This window comes from Ictidomys tridecemlineatus, chromosome 3 (genome assembly GCF_052094955.1).
Source record: "Ictidomys tridecemlineatus isolate mIctTri1 chromosome 3, mIctTri1.hap1, whole genome shotgun sequence".
Taxonomy (NCBI): domain Eukaryota; kingdom Metazoa; phylum Chordata; class Mammalia; order Rodentia; family Sciuridae; genus Ictidomys; species Ictidomys tridecemlineatus.
In genome coordinates this window covers 122182086-122195699 of record NC_135479.1, presented here as the reverse complement: position 1 = coordinate 122195699, position 13614 = coordinate 122182086, and the positions used below count along the sequence as shown (strand labels likewise).

Below are 13614 nucleotides of genomic sequence, written 5' to 3'. Positions count from 1 at the left end.
AGACCTGATCAACAAGCAGGTAGCCTTTAATATTAAGAGCTACGGAATATCCAGATAACCTATCTCAGAAAACTGTTTGAATTTCCTCATTTTCTAAAAAAAGTGCAAAAACTATGATAAAACACCCCTGGAAGAGGAAAAGGAAATGTAATAAACGTAGCTAAAGAGCATATCTCTGAAGATAAACTAGTGCAGGACCCTGGAGAAATTTTAGAATATTATTTTGCAAATTGCCTGAAATATAAGAAGACATAACATTCGTAAAGAAGGAGGAAGAGGAAAAGGAAAAAGAAAAGAAAGAGAAAAAGAAAAAGAGGAGGAGAGGAGGAAGACTAGATATATATAGTAGGACAATAGGGTGACGTTTGAGGTGAGTGGTGACTGGAAAGGAACATAAAGAGAGTTTCTAGAAACTGGCAACGTTCAGGATCTGGTTTTGGGACTGGTTATGCAGGTGTATGTAGAATGCGACGTGTTTACTTTCTATTACTTCTATCATCTTTCCTCTGAAATTTTTTATGAAATTTTTTATTCATGCTTGCACTCTGAAAAAAACTCTAAATACTATTTTACATAACTCATTGGATTTCTGGGTGTCAATTTTACTATCCAATATTTCATTTTTAGGTTTTATTTCTACTGGTGTAATTTTGTTTCAATGTGAATTTTTATTTCTACATTGAACTCTCTTTATAACTTGCAAAATATTATTCTAAAACTTTCTCCAGGGTCCTGCACTAGTTTATCTTCAGAGATATGCTCTTAGCTAAGTTTATATTACATTTCCTTTTCTTCTTCCATGTTTTTTTTTTTCGTAGTTCTTCTATATTTTTTAGGAAATGTATTCTGATAGGCACACTCTTCTATACATACATTTTGTTCACTATCTAAGTTAAAAGTTACAAAAATGAGTGATGATTCAAGAGAGAAAAAATGATGGGAAGAAATGTAGATGAGGGTTCAATGTAGAAATAAAAATTCACAATGAAACAAAATTACACCAGTAGAAATAAAACCTAAAAGTGAAACATTGGATAGTAAAATTGATACCCAGAAATCCAATGAGTTATGTAAACTAGTGTTTAAAGCTTTCTTAGAATGCAAGCATAAATAAAAAAATTATTTAAAAAAATCAGAGAGATGATAATATAAATACTAGAGAGTAAAGATGCAACCAAAAATTCTAGGTTCTACTGGGACAAACTTTGAAAAATTGAATCATAAGTAGAACAGTCTGAAACAAAAAGGATTTTGCTTTTGGCATTTGAAGAAGACTGCCTCAACTTCATTCTAAGCAAATAGGAAAATAAAGTTCAAACAAGAAAATAATAAGTATAAAAATAAATTTTAAGATCATGAAAACATTTCAGAGCAAAAAAAAAAAATGTAATCCCATGAGGACATGAATGTTTGTCTATTTTATTTCCCACCATGTCCCCAGAGACAAGATTAGAACCTGACCTACAGTAATCACTCAAATATTTACTCAAGAAGGGAATTTAAAATCAAAAAAGCATAAGACTTTATAATTTTACAAAGAAAAAACTTCAAATTTCTCCTCATCAAATGAATACAAAAGAAGATGAAATTACATGTACTCACATCTGTAAGGGGTGGGAGACTCTTACCCAAAAATTTCACAGTCAATTAAGTTTCTCCGAATAGATAAAGCCACTATAGACACTTTCAGATATACACAGACTTAGGAAATAGATGACTCATCACTTGTTGGAGGAAAACTGTCTTGACTCTGTGCTCCAATGTGTTGAAAGATGAGCAAGGTAAAGTTGAAGGTTACAGTTCTGCTTAAAGTGACAGTGCTGAGCACTCCAACATGTAAAACGCAGGGCTCAGCATGAATACGTTTTCAAAACGTGATAATAAAATAATATGAAAGAAAATTTTTTAAATAAAATCTACAAAATATGATTGCAGTCTTACCAGTAATTACATGAGCCTTAATTACATAAACAAATACTACAAAGTGAAACAAGAATCATGGGGAGAGGAGTGGGACAGTAAGAAGGAATTAAAGTGAAATAAGTGCTTAATTTTAATTGTGAAATATTTTAACATGTATTATTTAGTTCTTGATTTGATGATTATACTATATAGAAAATAATTATAATACCCAAAGGCGACATCTGTCTGAATTATAAAGCAGAGATTCCAAACCAAAGGAGAAAATAAAAGTATGTAAATATGATGCATATATAAGAAAAAATAAAAAATATAAATTATGTAGTATTAAAAATATGAACAAATAGACCAAAATGTCAAAGAAATTAATAATCATGAGTAGGCTGAAAGTCCTATAAGACAGGACTTTCCACACTGAGTAAAAAGCAAAATCAAATCAGCAAAAATGAAAGCCTTGTACAACATAATACATAAGAATTAAAGTGAGAAAAGAGAAAGAAAGATAAAATATCAGTATACCAATAATATATATTATCAATGAAATATATACTGAAGGAAAATGAAAGGGGAACATTAATTCATAGAATATATTTCAAGGCCAAAACAATAATTAAATTAGAAAACAGTTGTAGGTAAAGAAAGAATGTAGAAAACTGTAAGGAGCTGATTAGGGCACTGGATGCACACTAGTGAATCATCAAAAGAAAGAATAAATAGCGACTGTTTGGCTAGAATCTTCAAGGGAGAGAACTGGAATGCAGTGTGGATAAAATAGAAAAACTATGGAACATGGAAATTTTAGATGGCCTGGTGAGGAAGGGAACAAGGTACCTTACAACAACTATCCCACTGCCCCAGTCCAGACTAGTTTGAATCTGGAAAACTTTTATGATGGAAAAGAAGTAAACAAAAGACTTCCAACAGACTTCATTGTTACCATAAACAGCTGAAGTTTCTCTGAGCTTAGTTAAGGATGATGTTGAGGAATGAGCACCATTTTACAGCAGTAGAGGGGAACTCAGGCCTTCTGTACCTTCTCCCATTCAGGCTGGTGCTGCATGGCACCATTTGGATAGCAAACTCAATCACACCCCACCCTTGTACCCAGGCCCATTGCACCTAACCAAATGGCTTCACCTCAGTGTAGCCCATGGAGACTGGAAGTTGCATACTGTGCCACACAGGCATCTTGCTTTCACTGTTATATGAACTTAAACACAATGCCCAGGCCATTGGAGTGAAGCCACTAGTGTACAACATTTGCCTAAGCTGCTAGAATGACCCCACCCTCTGCAACCCCTAGAAACTGACAGGTAGATGTGTGCCATGCTGCAAAGGTGCCCTGGCCCAGCTCTGCACAATCAATAACATACCTGCCTTGGAATGTGGCCCTTTTCTGAATGACCTCTTGTGGTTTACAACTCACTACCAATGAAGCATGTGCTATATTACACCCAGCCAGACAACGGTTGCAGAATACACATTTCTCTCATCAGCACATGAAATATTCTTCAAGATACAGCATGAGTTAGGCCATAAAACAAGTTTTAACAATTAAAAAATAAAGAAATCATACCATGTATTTTCCCTGAAAACAATTATTAAATAAAATAAAATTTAAAAAAAGGATCTTCAGAAATTGCACAAATACAAGGAAACTAAACTACATGATTCTGAAGAGACAATAGGCCACTGAAGAAATCAAGAGGAAAATTTAAGATTTTCTTGAAACAAATAAAAATGGAAACAGAACATATTAAAATCTTGGATATGCAAAAAGCAGTACTAAGAGGAAAGTTTATAACAATAAGTGTCTAAATTTTTTTTTAAATCCAAATAAACAACCAAATGATGCAACTCAAGGAATTTAACCAAGAAACAAGAACAAACCAAACCCTAAAATTACAAAAGAAAATAAATAAAAAAGATCAGAGCAGAAATTAATAAAATAGAGACAGAAAGCAAATTAAAAATAACAAAAAAAAGAGTTGTTTTGTGAAAAGATAAACAAAATTGACCCTTAGCTACGTTAACTGACAAAAAATAAATAAAATCACATTGACACCGAGAAGTACAAAAGTTCATTAAGGATCTATTATGAACACTTATGTGCAAGTAAATTAGAAAATCTTAAACAATTGGATTAATTTCTGGACACATTACAACCTACAACCTACCATGAAGAGGTAGAAAACCTGAAACTATCACAAATAAGTTACAAAATTGAAGAAATTATAAAAGAACATTTCAACAAAGAAAAACCCAAGTCTGGATGCATTGACCACTGAATTTCAATCAAAATTTTAAAGAACTAACACAAATTCTTCTCAAACCATTCCAGATAAATTAAGGGGAGGCAGTTCTTCCAAACTTATCATAAGAAGCTAACATTACTCTGATAATAAAACTAGACAGGATATAACAAAAATGAAAACTGTAGACCTATAACCCTGATGAACATAAATGTAAAATTTCTGACCAAAATGCCAAGAAACCAAATCCAATCACACATCAAAAAGATCATACACCATGACCAAGTGTAATTTTATCACAGGGATAAAAAGATGGCTTAACAGGCAAATCAATAAATGTTAAAAAACCACATCAACTGAATGAATGACTAAATTTATACCATCATTGCAATAGGTGCAGAAAAAGCAATTGATAAAATTTAACAGCTCATGACAAAATATTAGAATAAATTAGGATAGAAGGAATATATTTCAACATAGTAAAGGGAATATATGTCAATGCCACAAACAATATTATCCTAAATGGGGAAAGGCTGAAAGTGATTCCTCTAAGATCTGTAATAAGAAAAGGATGCTCATATTCATATCTTTTATTCAACATAGTACCAGAAGACTTAGTAAGAACAATTAGGAAATAGAAATAAAAGACCTACAAATAAGAAGGGAGGAAGTCAAATTATCTTTCTTTACAAATGGTATGACTATATAGAATCCACCAAAAGACTAATAGAACTGATACACAAATTCAGTAAAATTTTGAGACAAAATCAGTATACAAAAATCAGCATTTTGAAATGCAAGAACAGACCTGCTGAGAAAGAAAACATGAAAGTAATTCCATTTACAACAGCTAGAAAAATATAAAATACCTAGGAATAAATTTAATCAAGGAAGTGAATTAACATCTACAGTGAAAATTCTAAAACACTGCTGAAAGAAATTGAAAAAGGGAAAAAATTTTTGAAAGAATCCCAATGTTCATGGGTTGAAAGAATCAATATTGTTATATATACTGTTAAAATGTCCATACTACTCAAATCAATGTACAGATTTCATGTGATCCCCACAAAATGCAATGGCATTCTTCACAGTCATAAATAATAATCCTCAAATTTATGTGGAAGCACAAGGGACCCCAAATAGTCTTGAGACAAAAGAATAAACCCAGAGAAATGTTCCAAGGCTACAGTAACCAAGCAACATGGCACTGACATAAAAAGGATCACATATAACATGGAACAAAATAGAGGTCCCAGAAATGAACTTATGAATCTATAGCCAACTGATGCTCCATATAGCACCAGAAACACATTAGAGAAAGGAAAACAGCCTTGTTCATAAATGGTGTTGGGAAAACTGCACACACACACACACACACACACACACACACACACACACACCTACCTCTTGGGGAGGCAGTGGGCTTTGGGCATACTGGGGCCATGGAACCAGGAGCTACAGGGGTTTCCGAAGGCAATGTAACATTCAAAGAGGATACCTACTTAAGGTGGATTGGAAAGAAGGAGAAGGCACAGCAGTTTCTTCCTAACACCCTAAGATCAGTACAGGGAAAAGTTTTTTTATGAAGATCCTCAATACCACAGGCAACAAATGCAAATATAGAAAAAGAGGAGTATGTCAAATTAAGGGGCTTCCTTCCAGCAAAAAGAATGATCAACACAGATCTGGTATGGGAAAAATATTTGCAAACTATTCATCTGACAAGAGATTAATATCAGTAATACACAAGGAACTCAAAACAAACAAACAAACAAAAACCTCAACAACAAACAATAAATAATTCAATTATAAATGGGCAAATAATCTCAGTAGACATTTCTCAAAAGAGATATGCAAATGATCAACGAGAATTTGAAAAAAAAATGTTTCATCACTAGCCATCAGGAAAACGCAAACCAAAGCCTCAACAAAATAGAATTTCAACCCAGTAAGAATGGTTATCATCTAGAGTTCAAGATGGTGGACCAGAGGGAGGCAGCATTCTGTGGGGCTCTGTGATCCAGATCTCATCTAGTCGGAATGCTCCATCTCTGAAAGCGTTAGAGGACCCCTATGCAGCTGCTCTCTGCAGAAATCACCAGCACTGTGACCCTGCACAGGGCTCTGGGACTCTGTGTTCTAGCAAGACCCAAAGCCTGAAGTTCCAGTCCATGCAAGACTCAGCGAGTGTCTTAGCAGAATCACCTATCAAAACATCTACAGATTGCCAAGACTTCTCTCTGCTCCCATGCAGGTCACTCAGCTGCTACCTACCCACAGCACAACGCCATCACCCGGCTCCCCCAACCTCACTAGACACCCAGTGCTGAAAGCAGATCACTGCCATCTTGGCTTAACATTCTCACCATATTAGGTGGGGGCAGTTCCCAGATCGGATCTCCAGGGGCCAGTGGATTTTTGCAGAAATCACCAATGCTGAGGACCACCGACGCAGAAATCGAGCCTCTGGGCTTGAGTAAGTCTCCAGACTCCAGACCCAAAGCCCACAGTTCTAGCTCACCCACAGCTCACAAGTGGCTTAGCAGAAACATCTATCAGCCTCTCTGCAGGACTCCAGACTGCACTTTGCTCCCACGCAGGTCACTTGGCTGCTATCTATCCACAGCACAAGGCTGTCACCCAGCTCCCCCCACCTCACCAGAAATCCCGGTGCTGGAAGCAGACCAACTCCATCTTGCAAAAACTTTCTCGCCATTTTGTGGTGGGCGTGGCTATCAGATCAGATTGCCATTTGAGCAGACACTCCACACAAGGTCCCGTCTTCACACCCTGGTTACCTACTCCATCATGAGGGCAGAGACACCTACTGGATTGGACAACCCCACCTACTGGATGAAAGAGAAAGAAACGGATCTTTAAGAGTATTTTCTTTTTTCTCTCTCTCTTCTTCTTTCTCTTCTACCCTTCTATCCCCTGGTCCTCACTTACCAAACATACTTAAAACCAAGAACTTTGCATGAAATAGGACTTTGAGGACTGAGTCACCTGAATAATATAATTTAGAGAAATTGCATAAGCCCTTTTTTCTTTTTCTTTTTCTTCTCTTTTTTCTTTCTTTCTTTCCTTTTTTTCCTCTTTCTTCTTCCTTTCCCCTCCAAATTATACTATTTTAACATCCTGTATTATTCTGAAAACCTATATATGTTTGTTTTAGGTACTCTACTATTTTCCCACGTGATTATCTACCCCAAATTACCTCCTATCTATTCTCCTACTACTAACCCTCTTCACTAGATTTCTCCTTTACATTTACTAAGATATATTAACTCTATACTCTCACATCTTCTCCCTTCAACATATCGTCTTATGCCTGACCCCCAGTTCATTGTCCACCATCAGAAACTGTAAACTTTTTTTATGAAACTACTGATTATATTTTAAATAATAATTGAATCCAACATTTCTGGACATTGAGAATAAACTGTAAATGTCTTAATAACAACCATTTGTTCATAGGTGATGTATTGTTGATATTAGGATCTGTTAACATTGTCCTTTCGCACACAGGACAGATCTTGGAAGCCTACAAAAGCACTATAAACCTACAGGGTAAAAACAATAACACATCTGATTCACAGAGCTCAAAAGGAAGACACATGAGCAACACGAAAAGACAAGGGAAGAAAGTACTACAAACAAATCAAAACAACACATCATTAGAAGCATAGGCAGCAACAGCAGAAAAAATTACAGAGAAAGTTTTCAGGATATACATGGTTAAAATGTTTTGAGATCTCAAAGAAGACATAAGAAAACAAATACAGGCAGTGAAAGATCACTTTGACAATGAGCTACATAAACAAATCCAAGAATCAAAAGATCACCTCAACAGGGAGATAGAGGTTCTACAAAAAATCCAAACAGAAATCCTTGAAATAAAAGAAATAATAAACCAAATTAAAAACTCAAATGAAATCATCACCAACAGAGTAGACAACTTAGAAGATAAAACATCAGACAATGAAGATCAAATAAATCATCTTGAAACGAACATAGACCACACAGCAAAAATGATAAGAAATCACAAGCAGAATATTCAAGAAATATGGAGTAGCATAAAAAGACCAAATTTAAGAGTTATTGGGATAGAGGAAGGCATAGAGATCCAAACCAAAGGAATGAACAATCTAATCAATGAAATAATATCAGAAAACTTTCCAAACGTGAAGAATGAATTGGAAATCCAAATTCAAGAAGCCTACAGGACACCAAATGTACAGATTCACAACAGCCCCACACTAAGGCACATTATAATGAAAAAGCTCAACATACGGAGTAAGGAGAGAATTTTAAAAGCCACAGGAGAAGGGGAACCAGACTACATACAAAGGAAAACCAATTAGGATAATGAAAGATTTTTCAACACAGACCCTGAAAGCTATAAGATCCCGGAACAACATATCTCAAGCTCTGAAAGATAATGGGCACCAACCAAGAATCTTATATCCAGCAAAATTAACCTTAGATTTGAAGATGAAATAAAAAATTTCCATGATAAACAAAAGTTAAAAGAATTCATAGCTAGAAAACCGGCACTACAAAACATCCTTGGCAAAGTATTTCATGAAGAGGAAATGAAAAACAACGATGAAAATCAGCAGAGGTAGTATACTAAAGGAAAAATTAATGAAAGAGGAAAACCAATTCAAATAAAATAACAAAAATAAACAAATATGGCTGGAAATACAAACCATATCTCAATAGTAACCCTAAATGTTAATGGCTTAAACTCACCAATCAAAAGACATAGGCTAGCAGATTGGATTAAAAGACCCAAGAATATGCTGCTGCCTCCAGGAGATTCATCTGATAGGAAAAGACATACACAGACTGAAGATGAAAGGTTGGGAAAAATCATACCACCTACATGGATTGCGGAAGTAAGCAGGGGTTTCCATACTCATATTAAATAAAGTAGACTTCTAGCCAAGGTTAATCACAAGAGAATTAACATGGACATTACATACTGCTCAAGGGAACCATACACAAACAAGGCATAAAAATTATAAATATATATGCCCCAAACAATGGTGCAGCTATGTTCATAAAACAAACTCTTCTCAAGTTCAAGAGTCAAATTGACCACCACACAATAATCTTGGATGACTTTAACACATCTCTCTCACCAATGGGTAGATCTTCCAAACAAAAGTTGAATAAAGAAACTATAGAACTCAATAACTCAATCAAAAACTTAGACTTAACTGACACATACAGAATATTTCAACCTGCATCAAGCAGATACACTTTCTTCTCAGCAGCACATAAATCCTTCTCTATAATAGACCATATACTATACCACAAAGCAACTTTTAGCAAATACAAAAAAGTAGAGATATACTACCATGCATTTTATCAGATTATAATGGGATAAAATTGGAAATCAATGAGAAAATAAAAAATAAATATGAACAAGGGTCACAGAAGACATTAAGAAGGAGATTAAAAAATTCCTAGAGGTTAAACAAGAACATAGAAACAACATATCACAATCTCTAGTATTGGAATAACTTTCGGTCTCAGCTAGCAGCTACTAGCAGCTCGGAAGTGCCTGAAATATCCACTTTCCTTCAGGCCTGACAGGAGCGCATGCAGGATATAGTGAAACCATATCCTTAGCACTTGTGGTTAGCATTGCCAAACTGCCCGGCCAGGAACCTGAGAGTCAGGGGCTTCAGGGAATGAAACCCCTGACTCAGTAAGGGCTAAAGACCCTTCCAGATTGCTTTCCACCACGACAGCAATATTTAGAGTTTCCTCATAGTGAGGTTACATTAGGCAGAAGATGATTGGCTTATGGATATTGTCTTGCTTATGTATGATTGACAGGCAAGCCCCACTCAAATCCTATAACTGTTGTGTGCATTCTAAAAATAAACTGAGCTACTGTACAATGACCTGAGGCAGGTCTCCAGCCAGTTCTCTCACCAGTTCCCAGAGTCTGTGTGTTGATTCCGCGTCTCTACCCCCTGTGACAAGGTAGCTGAGTGACTATGGATCACAAAGGGACTAGGAACACATTCACTCTGGGACACTATGAAAGCAGTACTAAGAGGAAAATTCATTGCATGGAGTTCATTCCTTAAAAGAAGAAAACGTCAACAAATGAATGACTTCACACTACACCTGAAAGTCCTAGAAAAAAGAAAAACAAATCAGCAGGAAAAGCAGTAGAAGGCAAGAAATAATTAAAATTAGAGCTGAAATCAATAAAATCAAAACAAAAGAAACAATTGAAAAAATTGACAAAACAAAAAGTTGGTTCTTTGAAAAAATAAATAAAATTGACAGACCCTTAGCCACACTAATGAAGAGGAGAGAGAGAGAGAACTCAAATTACCAGCACACATGATGAAAAAGGTAATATCACAACAGACACTATAGAAATACAGAGGATAATTAGAAATTATTTTGAAATCTTTTACTCCAATAAAATAGAAGACATTGAAGGCATCGACAAATTTCTTAAGTCATATGATTTTCCCAGATTGAGTCTGGAAGATATACACAGTTTAAACAGTCCAATAGAAATAGAAGAAGCCATCAAAAGTTTACCAACCAAGAAAAGCCCAGGGCCGGATGGATACACAGCCAAGTTCTACAAGACCTTTAAAGAAGAACTAATACCAATACTCTCAAATTTATTTCAGGAAATAGAAAAAGAGGCAGCAATTCTAAACTCATGCCATGAGGTCAATATTACCCTGATTCCAAAACCAAAGACACATCAAAGAAAAAAACTTCAGACCAATATCATTAATGAACATAGATGCAACAGTTCTCAATAAAATTCTGGCAAATCAAATATAAAAACATGTCAAAAAACTTGTGCACCATGATCAAGTGGGACTCATCCCAAGGATGCAAGGTTGGTTCAACATAGGGAAATCAATAAATGTAATTCATCACATCAATAGACTTAAAGATAAGAACCATATGATCATCTCAATAGACACAGAAAAAGCATTTGACAAAATACAGCACCCCTTTATGTTCAAAACACTAGAAAAACTAGAGATAACAGGAACATATCTCAACATTGTAAAGCCTATCTACACTAAGCCTCAGGCCAAGATAATTCTAAACAGAGAAAAATTGAAAGTATTTCCTATAAAAACTGGAACAAGAAAGGGATGCCCTCTTTCACCATTTCTGTTCAACATGGTTCTTGAAATACTGGCCAGAGCAATTAGACAAATGAAAGAAATCAAAGGGATATGTATAGGAAAAAAAGAACTTAAATTAGTACTATTTGCTGATGATATGATTCTATACCTAGAAGACCCAAAAAGCTCCACCAGAAAACTTCTGGAACTAGTAAATGAATTCAGTAAAGTACCAGGATATAAAATCAACACCCATAAATCAAAGGCATTTCTGTATATTAATGACAAAGCCTCTGAGAAGGAAATGAGGAAAACTTACCCCATTCACAATAACCTCAAAAAAAAAAGATACTGGGGAATCAACTTAATGTAAGATTTGAAAGATATATACAATGAAACTACAGAACCTCAAAGAGAGAAATCAAAGAAGACCTTAGAAGATGGAAAGATCTACCTTGCTCTTGGATAGGCAGAATTAATATTATCAAAATGACCATACTACCAAAAGCACTATACAGATTTAATGCAATTCCAATCAAAATCCCAATGGCATTCCTCATAGAAACAGAAAGCAATTGTGAAATTCATCTGGAAAAATAAGAGACCCAGAATAGCTAAAGCAATCCTTAGCAGGAAGAGCAAAGCAGGTGGCATCACTATACCAGACCTTAAACTATACCACAGAGCAATAGTAATGAAAAAAGCATGGTATTGGCACCAAAACAGGCTGGTAGACCAACGGTACAGAATAGAGGACACAGAGACTAACCCACAAAATTACAATTATCTTATATTAGACAAAGATACTAAAAATATACACTGGAGAAAGATAGCCTCTTCAACAAATGGTGCTGGGAAAACTGGAAATCCATATGCAACAAAATGAAATTAAACCCCTATCTCTCATCATGCACATAACTTATCTCAAAATGGATCAAGGACCTATGAATTAAACCAGAGAATCTGCGTCTAATAGAAGAGGCCCTAATCTTCATCATGTGGGATTAGGCCCCAACTTCCTTAATAAGACTCTTATAGCACAAGAATTAAAACCAAGAGTCAATAAATGGCATGGATTCATACTAAAAAGTTTTTTTTCTCAGCAAAAGAAACAATCTGTGAGGTGAACAGAGAGCCTACATCCTGGGAGCAAATCTTTACCCCTCACACATCAGATAGAGCTGTAATCTCTACGGTACATAAAGAACTCAAAAAGCTAAGCACTGAAAAAACAAATAACCCGATCAACAAATGGGCCAAGGACCTCAATAGACACTTCTCAGAAGAGGGTATACAATCAATCAACAAACATATGAAAAAATGCTCATCATATCTAGCAATCAGAGAAATGCAAATCAATACTACTCTAAGATAGAATAGCAGCTATTATGAAGACAAACAACAAGTGTTGGAGAGGATGTGGGGAAAAACGTACACTCACACATTGCTAGTGGGACTGCAAATTGGTGCATTCAATATGGAAAGCAGTATGGAGATTCCTTGGAAATCTGGGAATGGAACCACCATTTGACCCAACTATCCCTCTCCTCAGACCATACCCAAAGAACATAAAAACAGAATACTTCAGGGACATAGTCACATCAATGTTTATAGCAGCACAATTCACAATAGCTAAACTGTGGAGCCAACCTAGATGCTCTTCAGTGGATGAATGGATAAAAAAATGTGGTATATATACACAATGGAATTTTACTCAGCAATAAAAGAGAATAAAATCATGGCATTTGCAGGTAAATAGATGACATTGGAGAAGATAATGCTAAGTGAAGTTAGCCAATCCCCAAAAAACAAATGCCAAATGTTTTCTCTGATATAAGAAGGCTGGCTCATAGTAGGGTAAGGAGGGAAAACATGGGAGGAATAGATGAATTCTACATAGGGAAGAGGGAGGAGGCAGGGGATTGGCAAGGATGGTGGAATGTGATGGACATCATTATCCAAAGTACATGTACAAAGACATGAATTGGGTGTTAACCTACTTTATATACAAACAGAGAAATGAAAAATTGTGGTATATATGTGTAATAAGATTTGTAATGCAAAAAAAAATAAAGTACATGTATAAAGACATGAATTGGCATGAACATACTTTATATACAAAGATATGAAAAATTGTGCTCTATATGAGTAATAAGAATTATAATGCATTCCACTGTGTCTATTTTAAAAAATAAAATCAATAAAAAAATTTTAAAAAATGGTTATTATCTAACAAGCAAAAAAATATCAAATTCTGGTGAGAATACAGAGAAAAGGGAACTCTTATACACTACTGGTAGGAATATAAATTTGTA

At 35.2% G+C, this 13614-nt stretch overlaps 1 long non-coding RNA gene across 1 annotated transcript in view; it reads right to left on the bottom strand.

Annotated features, from left to right (window-relative positions):
- The window catches only part of LOC144375866 (uncharacterized), a 62055-nt gene extending 55311 nt beyond the window's left edge, over window positions 1-6744 (bottom strand). Inside the window, exon 1 of the long non-coding RNA XR_013435718.1 lies at window positions 6539-6744. This is a non-coding gene — a long non-coding RNA (uncharacterized LOC144375866). The remainder of the gene's footprint in view (window positions 1-6538) is intronic.
- Between the last annotated feature and the right edge of the window lie 6870 nt (window positions 6745-13614).